Below are 13,813 nucleotides of genomic sequence, written 5' to 3'. Positions count from 1 at the left end.
AATAAGTTTGGAAGTATTCCCTCCTTTTTCCATATTTTGGAAGAGATTGAGAAGGATTAGTGTTAATTCTAAAATCTTTAGTAGCGTTCACCCATGAAGATATACGATCTTTTTCTGTGCTGTTTTTTTTTTTTTTTGATTACTGAATCAATTTTCTTTTTTTGTGGTTGTTAATTGTTTTAAACATTTATTCACTTTTTGAGAGACAGAGAGAGACAGTGTGAGTGGGGGAAGGACAGAGAGAGAGGGAGACACAGAACCCAAAGCAGGTTCCAGGCTCTGAGCTGTCAGCACAGAGCCCAACACGGGACTCAAACTCATGAACCATGAGATCATGACCTGAGCCGAAGTTGGACACTTAACCAACTGAGCCACCCAGGCACCCCAGTGATTCAATTTTCTTACTAATTATAGATATGTTCAGATTTTCTATTCCTTCATGATTTAGCCTTGGTAGGGTTCATGTTTCTACAAATTTATCCATTTCTTCTATGTTATCCAATTTCTTGGCATATAATTGTTCACAGTAATTTCTTATGATCCTGTTTATTTCTGTGACATCAATTTTAATATTTCCTTCATTTCTGATTTTATTTATTTGAATCATTTCTCTATTTTTTCTAGTTAGTCTAAAGTTTGTCATTTTTTCTACTCTTTCAAAAATCACTTCTTAGCTATGTTGATATCTCTATTGTTTCTCTGGTCTCAATTTTATTTCTGCTCTAATCTTTATTATACCCTTCCTTCTGATAACTTTGAGTTTAGCTTGTGATTTTCCTAGTCCCTTGAGATGCAAAGTTAGTTTATTTGAGATCTTTTTTAATGTAGGTGCTTAGAATTATAAACTTCCCTCTTACTATTGCTTTTGCTGCATCCAATAGTTTTGGTATGTTGTGTCTTTGTTTTCATTTGCCTCAAGATATTGTGCAATTTCCCTTTGATCTTTTTGTTTGGCCCATTAGTTGTCTGAGAGTGTGTTTTTTAAAGTCCACATATCGGTGAATTTTCCAGTTTTCCTTCTTACTATTAATTTCTAGTTTCATCCTACAGTGGTTGGAAAATATGTTCAATATGATTTCAGTCTTTTAAAATACATGAAGACTTCTTTTGTGGCCCAATATACGATCTATCCTGGAGAATGTTCCATGTACAATTTTCTTAAGAAGACTGTGTGTTCTGCTGCTGTTGGGTAGGGTATTCTGTATATGTCTGTTAGGTTCATTTGGTGTACGGTGTTATTTAAGTATACTATTTCTTTATTGATTTTCTGTCTGGATGCTACTTCCATTATTGAATGTGGAGTATTAAAGTCTCTACTATTATTGAACTGCTGTCTATTTCTCCTTAAATTTGTCAATGTTTGTTTTATATATTTAGGAGCTCTGATGTTGGGTGCAGATTTTTTTTTTAATACTGGTTATATCTTCCTACTGTGTTGACTCTTTTATCATGATATAATGTCCTTTGTGTCTTGTGACAGTTTTGACTTATAGTATAGTTTGTCTGATATAAATATAGCTGTCCCTGTTCTCTTTTGGTTACCAATTATATGGAATATATTTTTCCATCCCTTTATGTGTATCCTTAAATCTAAAATGAGTTTCTTGTAGATAGCAGGTAGCTGGATTTTTAAAATCCATTCAGTCACTCTAAGCATTCTGATTGGGGAGTTTAATCCATTTACATTTATAGTAATTATTGATAGAGAAGGACTTACTATTTCTCTTTTGTTAATTATTTTCAGTCTATCCTGTAGCTCTTTTGTCCATCTTTTCTTGTCTTGCTATCCGCTTTGTATTTCATTGATTTTGTAATGGTATATTTTGTTTCCTTTCTCTTTTTCTGTTGTGTATTTTCTATATGTTTTATTTTTGTGCTTACCATGGGACTATCATAAAACGTCTGAGAGTTTTAATAGTCTATTTTAAGCTAATAACACTAATGTTTAAATCATTCTTAACCAATTTTAAAAATGAAGTAAATATGTCCTTCTTACAATGACTACAGTCTGATTCCTTACAACATTTATTGACAAAACAAACATCTCACTTTGACATTTTTGGTTTAGCTTTTAAAGTAAACTAAACCAGGTGTTAGTTTATAAATGTGTATAGTTTATTTGGAGAATATCTACAGTCCAAGTGAAATATATATTTTTTTTCTGAATCCCAAGGCAATTGTTTTAAAAAATTTAACACTGAATAAAGAAATTTATTTATCTTTCAAATTACAAAACAACGTAATATCAATTGATGGTTTAAGTAAAAGAATTAATTCCATTTTTTAAAGCAATCTGATAATAAATTTCTTTTTAAAATGTCATGAAGAATTTACTATCAAGGCTGAAATGAATAAACTTATGTGAGGGTAACAGAAAATGACAGAAAGAATTTTAAGGCATTTTATTACTTGTTCCATTGTGAGTCACTTAGGTTTATGTCTATCACCCACACTAAACTGAATGTTCCCCTGCGGCAGGGAATGCATTGATCATTGTTTCCTCTGCCTACTGCTCTGTGTGGCACATAACTGGTTCTCTGCAAAGTTTCACTGATTTCTATTGTGTAACTAAGAGGAGGGATGTAGGAGTGCGAACAACATTGACTCCATCTTTGGTCCTCTGCCCCGTTCGTGCCCACACGGTGACTTCCCCCCTGGGGCTACGTGTTCCAGGCCCTGTGGAGGTTAACGTACGTCCTGACCAGAATGTAGGAAGGCTCGTTCTGATCTTCCCTAAAGTGGTGCCCAAAAGACTCCACTTTAGATAACTAGTAGAGACCCTCTGGTGTGCAGATGGTGACCACACCACCATGCCCCTGGCTTTACAAAAGCTGGGGACTGGAGTCCAGATGAAGTGGAGAATAGCTTTGGAGAATAACCACATACTGCCTGGATCATCTGCCTGCCTGATTCCCCTTATGCCCCTATCAGCAGGCTACCCTGAATAAAACTCTGTGAAAATGAAATGGAATGGCTTGCTCTGTTCTCAGTCTTAAAGTGCCTCCTCAGTCTGGAGGATACATTACGGACCCTCCACCTTCTAACAAGGGAGAGTAATAAAAATACATTTTACTTTAGTTCTGGTAGAATTAGACTCCCTGGTGAGGGAATGACAGCATACAAGGAGCCCAGTGAGGAGCCAGAGGTGACAGGAACAACCAGGTGTGAGGCGATATGGAACCTGACTGTTGGCAGTGAGAATGCAAAGAAACAGAGTCTGCGGGGAAAAATGAACAGAGCTGATAGAACAGGAAAAACAAAACAAAACAAAACAAAGGTAACTAAAAAAAACGTAGATTCTGCAAAACTGGAAGAAACATGTACAGATTGATGAACATGGGAGGAAGATTTAGGAGGAAAGACAATGAGGACTCAATAGGGAAATTCCAGCAGCCAGCGGTGTGGAAGCAGGATGAGAGGCTGGGTGTTCCAGTGGGCGGTGTGCAGAGGAAGGCCAGGGACAGGCATGCTGGAGCCAGCCTTCAGGATGGATGAGCCTGAGCATGGGAAGGTGCACAGGAGGCCAGAGAAGGAAATACACCAGGTGAGATGTTGTTGCAGAAATCCAAAGGGGTGATGATATCAAAAGAGGAAGAGTTTATAGTATGAATGCCACCACTGAGGTGAAGGAATAAAACGAATATTTCTGATCAAGCCATTCTCTTATTGCTTATGATAAAGATCACAGGAGAGAGAACTGATTTACGCTGCAAGGTGATAGGAAAACACCTCTGAGTGGCATGGTCTGTCATTCTACTGCCCTCCTGGACCCAGCGCTAATTTATCCGTCCAGTTTTCACTCCAGGGTAGGCAAGGTCAGGTCTCCCTGCATCGTTTTTCAGTTTCTTTCATCTTTGTACCCCCTCCTGGAGAGCCCTTCTTCTGCATAAACTACACCTGTCAGAGCTGCACGTTCTCCAGCTTTATGTTAAACACTTCTTCCTCAACAATCTCCATCCCTGCTAGGCAGATGTCTCTCTCGTATTCCTTTGAACTTTCATGTAAGTTTTCAATTTTCCCACAGACTGAGGATATTTTTGGTATATATTTACATATATATTGGTATATATTTGGTATAAATATATCAAACATAGTACCAAAAATATATACCAAATATATATACCATATATATATTTGTTTCCTTTCCTAGACATATGAATTTCCCTTTGAGGAGAGAAAGGTTCAGACTCAGCATTTGCTACACCTCTATGACTGCTTGGAAAAGAAAACTGTGCTTTGCATAGTTCGTTCATCCCCCACCCCGCCCCCCTTAGCAATCTGAGGGTTGACTCAGGTCAAATGCTGTTTTGGGGGACCAGATACAGCAATGAAAAGATGGAGAGGCTCCTGCCCTCTGGGAGCTTACTTTCCATGCATTGGCATTACATTGACTAGTTAAGGATCTTCTGAGTTCTAAAGATTTATTACTCTAGGATCATTTCCTAATTAGAGTAGTATTTTAAAAATATATTTAAATATTCTCCATTGAGGGGTGCCTGGGTGGCTCAGTTGGTTAAGCATCCAGCTCTTTTTTTTTTTAATGTTTATTTATTTTGAGAGACAGATTTAGAGCATGAGGGAGACAGAGAAACCCCAAGCAGGGTCCACACTGTTGGTACAGAGCCTGATGTGGGGCTCGACCTCATTAACTGTGAAATCATGACCTGTGCCGAAATCAAGAGATGAACGCTTAACTGGCAGAGCCATCCAGGCTCCCCAAGAAGCTGCCTCTTCACTCAAGGAATAACAATAGCCAATATGCTCAAGTTGTCAATTTGTATGGAACATTTAAAACCACTACATGACAGTGACTCACACTGAAGGCAGCAACATTGTACTTTATAAAAATAATGCATTATAAAAAATGATGACACATTGTCATTGACACAATGCCCAAACTCAATAGCTATTGCTAAGTACATCCTGGAAACAGAAGACTGAAACATATTATAATAGTAAGATTATCTAGTGTAAGCAGAAATTTGGGAGAATATGATATTCTATTTCATAACGACAAACAAATGTAAATATTGTAACATCCCTGAGGGTAGGGGTTAGTCATCATAGATGGGCATTCCTCTTTTTTTTTTTTTTTTTAAACTAGGTAATTTATTGTTCCAGGGTTAGGAAAGGTTCAAATTTTTCTTTTTGTAAACCAGAAAACGATCAAGATGATTTCTGATTTCAGTTCTGATCGAGCTTTTCCTCCTTTGTATATACATAAACAAACACAAGAAATCCTCAATACATAGAACTTCCTCACGATTGCATTACAAAAATCTTAAAAAAACCCTCAGCCTTTTTTTTTTACCCCTCAGCATTTTTTTTATCCACCTGTGATCTGAACTTTGCATCTATCACAAACTTGATAACCAATGAATCTTTCTAAAAACAAAACAAAACAATAAAACAAAACAGGTTCTGGAGATCTACTGCATTTTAACACAGGGCCTATTTTAACATAGGGCTTATGGTTAAGAATACTATATTGTCTACAGAGAAAAAACTGGGGTTGCCAGAGGGGAGGGGGGGTGTGGGGAATGGGAGAAATAGGTGAAGGGGATTAAAAGGTACAAACTTTCAGTTAGAAAATAAATAAGTCACAGAGATGAAAAGTGTGGTCCAGGGAATATAATTAATATTGTAATAACGTTGTATGGTGACAGATGGTGACTAGATTTGTCATGGTGAGCACTGACCAAGGTAGAGAATTGTTGAATCACTGTGTTGTGCACCTGAAATAAATGGGACACCGTATGCCAACTATACTTCAATAACACATATTTTTAAAAAGATAAATAAGTACTAGGGATGTAATATAAAATATGACTGTAGTTATATGCTTGTCTATTGTCTATGTGAAAGGTGTTTAGAGAGTAAATCCTAAGACTTCTCATCACAAGGAAAACCTTTTGTTTTTCTTTTCATCTTTTGTTTTGTTTTGATCTCTGAACTTATTGCGGTGATCGTTTCACAATATATGTAAGGTAAAATCTTAAACATACACGGTGCCATAAGCCAATAATTGCCTTATGCCAATTATATGTCAACAAAACCAGGGTAGGGGCGCCTGAGTGGCTCAGTCGGTTAAGTGTCCGATTTTGGCTCAGGTCAGGAGCTCATGGTTCATGAGTTCGAGCCCTGCATTGGGCTCTCTGCTGTCAGCATAAAACCCGCTTCAGATCCTCTGTCCTCCTCTGTCTCTACCCCTCTCCTGCTTATGCACTTGCTCTCTCTCTCTCTCAAAAATAAACATTAAAAAAAACTGGGGTAAAAAATACCATATTGTATACTTGAAATTTTGCCAATAGGGTAGATCTTCCGTTCAGTCTTCTTGCCATTAAAGAAAAAAAAAACAACAACAAAGAATGAACAAACGAATGAATGAGTGAGAGGAAACTTTAGGTGATGGATATGTTTATGGCTTTGATTGCATTGACGGTTTCATGGGTGACTATTTATCTCCCAACTCCTCATGTTGTATTCATTAAATACCTGTAGCTTGCTTTAGGATGAGTCATATACTTGGGAAGCTCTAAAGGAAATAAGATTAGAAGATTGAGGATGAATGATAATTTGGGAACCTATCAAATGATATAACTTGTAGTAAAAAAAAAAAGGTGATAATGAAGTTTCCTCCAATTTTAATATTGATACTAGCCTAAACTCAAACTTCTCAAACACTGATGAACTGGTATGAATACTTTCTTACCATTATATGATTCTGTTTGATCTATCACACAGAGATTTTCTTAATTGCCACTAACATCTTCCTTCTTTCCCTCACATAATATGTATGAACTGTGTCCAGTGCACGGGACACTGAAGAGAGAATGAGAGAAACATAGGACTATTATACCTGTCCTCATTGCTTTGATTCCCGCCCCCCCCACCCCCCCGCTCTATATTACTTCATTCTACAACAACTTTTCCTAAAAACTGCAGGGTGCCTTAGAGTTTTTAATCTGATGTAAATTCCCGAGGAAAATTTGGTAAGTGGTAATGCCTAAATTTATTTGAGCAGGGATCCAATTTTTTAAAATTGCTGAGTGTCAGGGTACCTGAATGGCCCAGTCAGTTATGCATCCAATTCTTGGTTTTGGTTCAGGTCATGATCTAGCGGTTTGTGACACTGAGCCCCGCATCGGACTCTGTGCTGGCAGCGCAGAGCCTGCTTGGGATCCTCTCTCTCTCTCCCTCTCTCTGTCTTTCCCCCACGCTCTCTCTCAAAATAAAATAAATAAACTAAAAAAAAAAAAATTGCTGACTGTCTCTGAGCCCTACAGAATACATTGTGGAAAACATCACATTCCAGGGGAAGGGGCAGGGCCAAAGGATACAGGAATACTTACGGCTGATGTTAACCTGCTATACTCACCAATTTTTCATTCAATGGTTATTGGTAATAAGAAGTAATCTGTCCATTTTGAGAAAGATCAGAGAAACTTGTGTAACAATCAGCTTTTGTCCTAAAGAGATTTTTCTAGACCCTGAATTATGCCCTCCCCTTGATTACGAAATAAGACCCCAAATTAAATTCTTTAAGCAAACAGATGAAACACAGATAAGATAAAGGTTTACTTCAATGAATTTCTAGGATAATATCAAAAATTTATTTCCTACATTTCAAAGTCTGAGGAAGATATATAAGTATAGAGAATAGGGATCTAAGAAGTCTGATAAGGAGAATTGCAAAGTATTAACTTGTACCTAAAACCATTTATGAAATCTAGTAAAAAGATTAATCTAAAAGAATTACTAAAGATAATTTCTTTAGAAATAATCTCCTAGATTAATTTGTTGAATTTTCCTCCTTTTGTTCATATTCCCTGGTGAAATTGTTTTCTTTCTGAGAAATATACATCCTTACTCCTAAGAGGTAAATATCTTGAAATAATTTCTATTCTGAGGATAGGAATCCAAACAACAGCAGCCAAAACACTCTAAACAGAACAAACTCTAACACTCAAAATACCCTACACAGAATGACCTCTTTCCCAAAGTGGCTTCTGTCCATCAGGAAGACTTTTGAAAGTCACCTTTACACAGTAACTCTTCCAAGAGCAGTTTCAGGACCTTAACTATGACAGTGAAGGAAGACCATGGCATATGGCTATTCTTAGGTCAGTGTTTCACAGAGGTAGATTTAATCTTATCCTGATTAAAATGAAAAACAAAACAGAAGGTTTTTTTTTTTAACGTTTATTTATTTTTGAGACAGGGAGAGACAGCATGAATGGGGGAGGGTCAGAGAGAGAGGGAGACACAGAATCTGAAATCGTCTCCAGGCTCTGAGCTGTCAGCACAGAGCCCGACGTGGGGCTCGAACTCACGGACTGCGAGATCATGACCTGAGCCGAAGTCACATGCTTAACCGACTGAGCCACCCAGGTGCCCCAAAACAGAAGTTTAGATGTCACCTCTCAGGTACTTATTTCTGCTTTTATCTTTCTTCTCAAACTATTACAAACTCTGTGGTTTGCCTCTTGACTCAGTTTGTTCACATTATCATTTAATAAGGTCTCACTCTGACTTTTGCCTCTACATTGGAAGAAAATTACCAGGCTTCATGGCAGCAATTACCCTGTCCGCTCAGACATTCTATTTTCTTCTAATTCAACCTATTAGTCATATGATCAACATGGTCAGATGTTAAACTTGTGTGAGGTCATCAACTGACAAATTAGTTTTGCAAAAAATAAGACTGAAGGAAATTCTTGGTGCCATATAAGTAAACTGAGTCAACAAAGCCATTGGTCATCCAGTTTCTGAATATAACATTATGATTCCTTAAAGGCAGGAACTGTGCTTTATTTATCTGTCTCTGATGTTTAGTATAGTGTCTGATGCAAAATAGCCCTCAAGAAATGTTTGTGGAATTAATATTTTCAACTATTCAAGGCCAACAATGCATTTTAAATAACCATATTTTTCATGGGTTTAATTCATCAATTATTGTATAATTTAACATCCTAAAATTGAAATGAGCAAATCAATTTGTGGCGATGAAGCAAATGATGTCCCAGGTCACATCACTCAAGAGCAGGTCAGGGATCTGAACTGAATCTGCCTCCGAATGCCAAGATTTCACAGAGCACCAGGCTCTTTCTCAGAAGGTTCTTAATGATGATTAATGCGATGCCCAACTATGGTGATAGCAAAGCTAACTAGACAGATAAAGAATGGGGCATTGGGAGATCTGGTTGTTTGACTTTATCAGCGCCTACACAGTTATGTTCCCTATTTCCCTGACTTGCTCAGGAATGCCAGAAAGAGACGGGTTGTTGTGTGTAAGGGGTGGAAGGGGGGATGTGGAAGACAGTGCAGTCATGTCTTTTGCTCATGGTGACCCACCTTGTGAATTCTCACAGCCTGGCTTTCCCTGCCACTCAGCATCCCTCAGGCATCCCTGCCAATTGCTTGGAGAACACATGAACTGAACTGCACAATGCATCTGGAAACTAAATAATGACCACAAATATTTGCTTTTTTAATACACATTTCATTGATTCCTGTCATCAATGTGGATAATCATGTTTATCATAATATTCATTTGAAGTCAACAATGTTAAGATTAATTGTGAATCATTCCAACTGAGACTGAGAACATGTTTTCCTCTGGAAATGACATTAAACACTGTAGTTCATGTGTGCAGGCCACCCTAAAAATAGGATATCGATTTACGTGGCACAAATATTTGTTGCGTGTGCAACATTTCTAGAACAGAACGAAGTAGCATTAGTACAGAAAGAATGCTCGTTTCTCCATATACCAATAAAAGGTTGGTGGAGGCTGAAGTGGAACATACGGATCATCTTATTCCCAAGGTCAGGTAGTGGGAGTGCTGTTGGTACCACCCACAGCCCAGAATCAATAGGACCTGGAAGCTCTTAGGACAGTGAGAAGGCAGGAGGACTGCACAAAGTAAGAGAAGTGATTGCTGAAGATGCACACTGTTCTCCTCCCGATTAATTATGCTTCTTTAACTTCATGTTTTTATTGCTGCCTGTGTGACCCCGACTTATTCACTCCATGAGAGTCAGTTTCCTCCTATGCTTGTTGGCAACAGAACAGCCACACTGCTAGTTTGTAGTAAATATTAGAGATAATACACCTAAAGCCCCTAACATAAAGACTGGTGCCTAGCAGGCATTCTGGGAACAGTCTATCACCACTGTTACTCCTGCAACAACTACCATGATGACCACTGTTTCTCTCACCACCACGATTACTTGCTACTCGCTGGTCAACTAAGGGGGCTGACCCTAGAGGATACAGCTTGGTTTGTTTCCCACCACAGCCTTCAAACTCACCCTACTGAATCTCTTCTCTTTTTCCTTGACATCTTGGGAACATGCTGTATCATTGCAGGTATTAATGAGTAGCACCATTTTTTAGGTATTAGGGTGCAGACTTAAGAACCGAAGGTCTCTACCTCATCTGGTTTAAAGCCAGTTTAAAGGTAATCCCTCCCCATCCAGGCTTAGATTGGACCCGAGGCTCATGGACCCAGAGTGCAGGTGGTCTGCCCTTTTACCCCCACCCCTCTGGCTGCTTGGCTCCTATGGTCAACAGAAGCAAGACACGGAAGAACAAGGAACTGAGGCTTCTTTACAATTAGCTAGTGCTCCTTGGATCTCTCTCTTGGGTATTAGGCAGGCATGATGTCATGGCAGGTATCAAAATCCATGAGGTGAATTTACAGATTTTTCAGAAAGTTCCACCCCCTCCTCCTGGGCTCTCTCCCACTGCCATTCTGACTTGAGGGAAGCACTCTTGGGCCGACACTCCCCTGCCACTTCCCCACTTCCCCACGTCTGGTTCTCAGTGGTAAGCCCACAGACTTTTTGTGCTGCACACACCTTGTTCCAGCAGGGAGGGTGTTGATAAGTAACTCGAGCTGGGCTAGCCTTCTTGGCATCTACTGAACAATGGGAACAATGTGACTGTTGCCATATATCACATTTGCCCTTTGTCCTCACTCCCCCTGCAAGCTACTTTACAGCCTCCCCCTTAGACTTCTTCAGTTCGAGTCCATGGCGAAGGAGGAACATTACATGGTTTATACTCTCCTCAGTTTTCTGAAGACCCTTCTCTCTAATGAATCAGAATCTTCCTTATACAAGCTCTTTCATACTTTGGTCTCTCTTTAGACTGTAGAACAACTTATTACCCACTGTCTTCAACACCGAGAGTTGACTTTGACCCAGAAGAATATGGTCCTTGTCTTTGCTCTTATCTACGTACACTGAAACACATGAAGGAGTGCCACGGGGTGGAGGTGAGGAAGGAGAGTGAGCATATGAACTGGCAAAGTGTTCTCTCTCACCTGCTCCTCATTTACTCTCCAAGTATGGAGCTCATGCCCTCAACAAAAGCTGCAGTGCATTTGGAAGAAGGGGAATGAAAAATTCATCTGATTCAGGACAGGTTGGAGATCATGTGGCCTACAAGAAGAAAGCAGGCTTTGCCATAGTACAAGAGAAGGAGAGTCTACCCAGAGATTCATATGTAAGGCATTTGTGTAAACTGATTCATTAAAACTAAGAAATACTCATATGGGACCTAGTTGCTGGCAGTAAGAAGTTGATAATTTCATTAGGAAAATTAAATGTTCATACAGAAAGCAGATAAAATGACATATAACAATATACATGACAGAACAGCATCATACACTGGAGAGTAACTCTTAAGGGCATTTTAACAAGGAGCTGGAGTTGGTCCAGGAAAAATTCCTATAAGAAACTGGTCCAAAAAATTCCTACAGCAAATAGGAACTAAAGCAAGATATAAGGGATAGGAAGGCTGTTGAGTATTTTTTATTAGTATTTTAATAGCTGTTTAAAGCAACAAAAGCACTTCAGTGTAAGACTTTGAAAACAAAATTATAAAAAAAAGTAAATAAAAATCAAATTTGATTCTACTACCCTGAGATAACTACTGTTAACATTTTCAACTTTGTTCCATTCTTTCTCCCTCAGAAATCCCATTACATTTCCCTAGACAATCTATTGTCTCAATATCAAAGCGACTATTGCATATTTTGTCCTCTTCTCAAATTGCCCTCCCCCTGCTCGGAACTTGTCACTCTCAGCTGGTGACTTTACTTTTTATTTCACTGAAGGAGCAGAAACCATCAGGATGAACTGGCTTCCGTCTGAGAGGCCAACCATTCCAACTGGGCAGTTTCTGCCCTGAAGGACTCTGCTCCTTCCGTTAGACATTCTAAGATAGATCTTCCCAGTTTTCATGCACACACATGCATGTGTGTACACACACACACATGCAGACACATGCCTCCTCTGACTCCACAACCCACAAAATAAAACACACTCTTCCTTTGGTTCCACATCTCTTCCAGGTGGGATCCTACTTCTCTGCACCCTTGTACAAAATTATTTCAAAGGTTTGTTAAAAATGCCATCTCCCATCTTCACATTCCCCTTCCTCTCCAACTCCAACCACCAATCAGGTGTCTGTTCCCAGGACTCCTTCAAGGCTGTCCTTATCAGTGTAAGCAGTGAGGTCCACAGTGCCTGGCTAATGCTTGACCCACGTCAAGACCTTCCAGGGCCCTCTTTTTTCAGTAAAGCATTAAAAATTGTTTTATGACTGTGTTGTTACAAAAACCAACGTAACCTAGTCCAGGTTCAGTATTACATATTCATTGTTATTATATTCATATTTTTTTCTTCTAATTGAAAAAAAATGAAATTAAAACATTCCATGTGCCCTACGATATCATGGGACCTAGGTACTGTGCCTCCTGTCCCCAGTGGATAAGATGGCCCTGAGGGTAACTTGTTAGTCCTCATCTTGCTCAAACTCTGGAAAACACTCCATGCATTTGATAATCTTCTTGTTGATTTTGTTACCACCTCACTGGTCGTTGTTCCTCAGCCTCTTCTGAGGCATGCTCCTCCTTCCTGCCTTGTCAATATTGACATAGTCCACACCTGAGTGTGGGACCCCTTCTCTGTCTATGAGAACAATCCTAGGGCCTCTCAACCTGTCCCGTGGCTTTAGAAGGTGATCCCTCCTAAACTTCTATCTCCAACCCCCATTTTCCCTCTGAAATTTGGACTCTGAAATCTTAACTCCTTATATTAAGTCTCCAGTTGAATGTTACATAGGGATCTCCAACATACTTTGACTCAAATAGAATCCCCTTAATCTTGTTCTTCCCTAGTGTTCTACTGCACAATAAATAACACTACTATGCACTCAATTGCTCAAGCCAAAATCCTTAAAAATCACCTTTGACTTTTCTCTTTTCCTCATATCCTTTACCCAATTCATCAGGAAATGTTATCAGCAATACCTTCAAAACATATCCAGAAACCTTCCATTATGGCGACAGAGTAAGACAGATGGATAACTCATTTAATAAATAAAAGAGTGATTAGATTTATGAGCTTGAAGGACAGTATAAATAAATAATAATTGTAGCTTAAGGTCAGGGCTGTGCAACAGAGAAAGAGGAAAGCTGGGGAAGAGTATTCAATCACTCCCAGAGGGGTGGTGATCATTACCCAAACCAAATGTACAGCATTTTAGGGAACACTGAGTTATCCATATAAAAATAAAATATAGATATAGGATGAGGTTTAGGTTTGATGTTTAGTAACGATATGGAACACAGAATGCAGATCTGGATACCAATGGAGAATTTGTGAAATCTAAGAAATGAGCAGTTCAGAGTCACATCGTGGGGCATGCTTATGTGCACAGAATGGCAGAAGAAGTGGTGACTAAAGTGCAACAGATAAGGATCTCTTAAAAGACTGGTAACAAATCAAGATATTGTTATTT

At 38.9% G+C, this 13,813-nt stretch overlaps 1 protein-coding gene across 2 annotated transcripts in view; it reads right to left on the bottom strand.

Moving 5' to 3' along the window:
• PLXDC2 (plexin domain containing 2) overlaps positions 1–13,813 on the bottom strand; it is a 448,342-nt gene that overhangs the window by 154,558 nt on the left and 279,971 nt on the right. The window lies entirely within an intron of this gene.

This window comes from Leopardus geoffroyi, chromosome B4, assembly GCF_018350155.1.
Source record: "Leopardus geoffroyi isolate Oge1 chromosome B4, O.geoffroyi_Oge1_pat1.0, whole genome shotgun sequence".
NCBI lineage: Eukaryota > Metazoa > Chordata > Mammalia > Carnivora > Felidae > Leopardus > Leopardus geoffroyi.
Note: the sequence above shows the minus strand (reverse complement) of the source record. Positions and strands in the feature narration are given on the sequence as shown.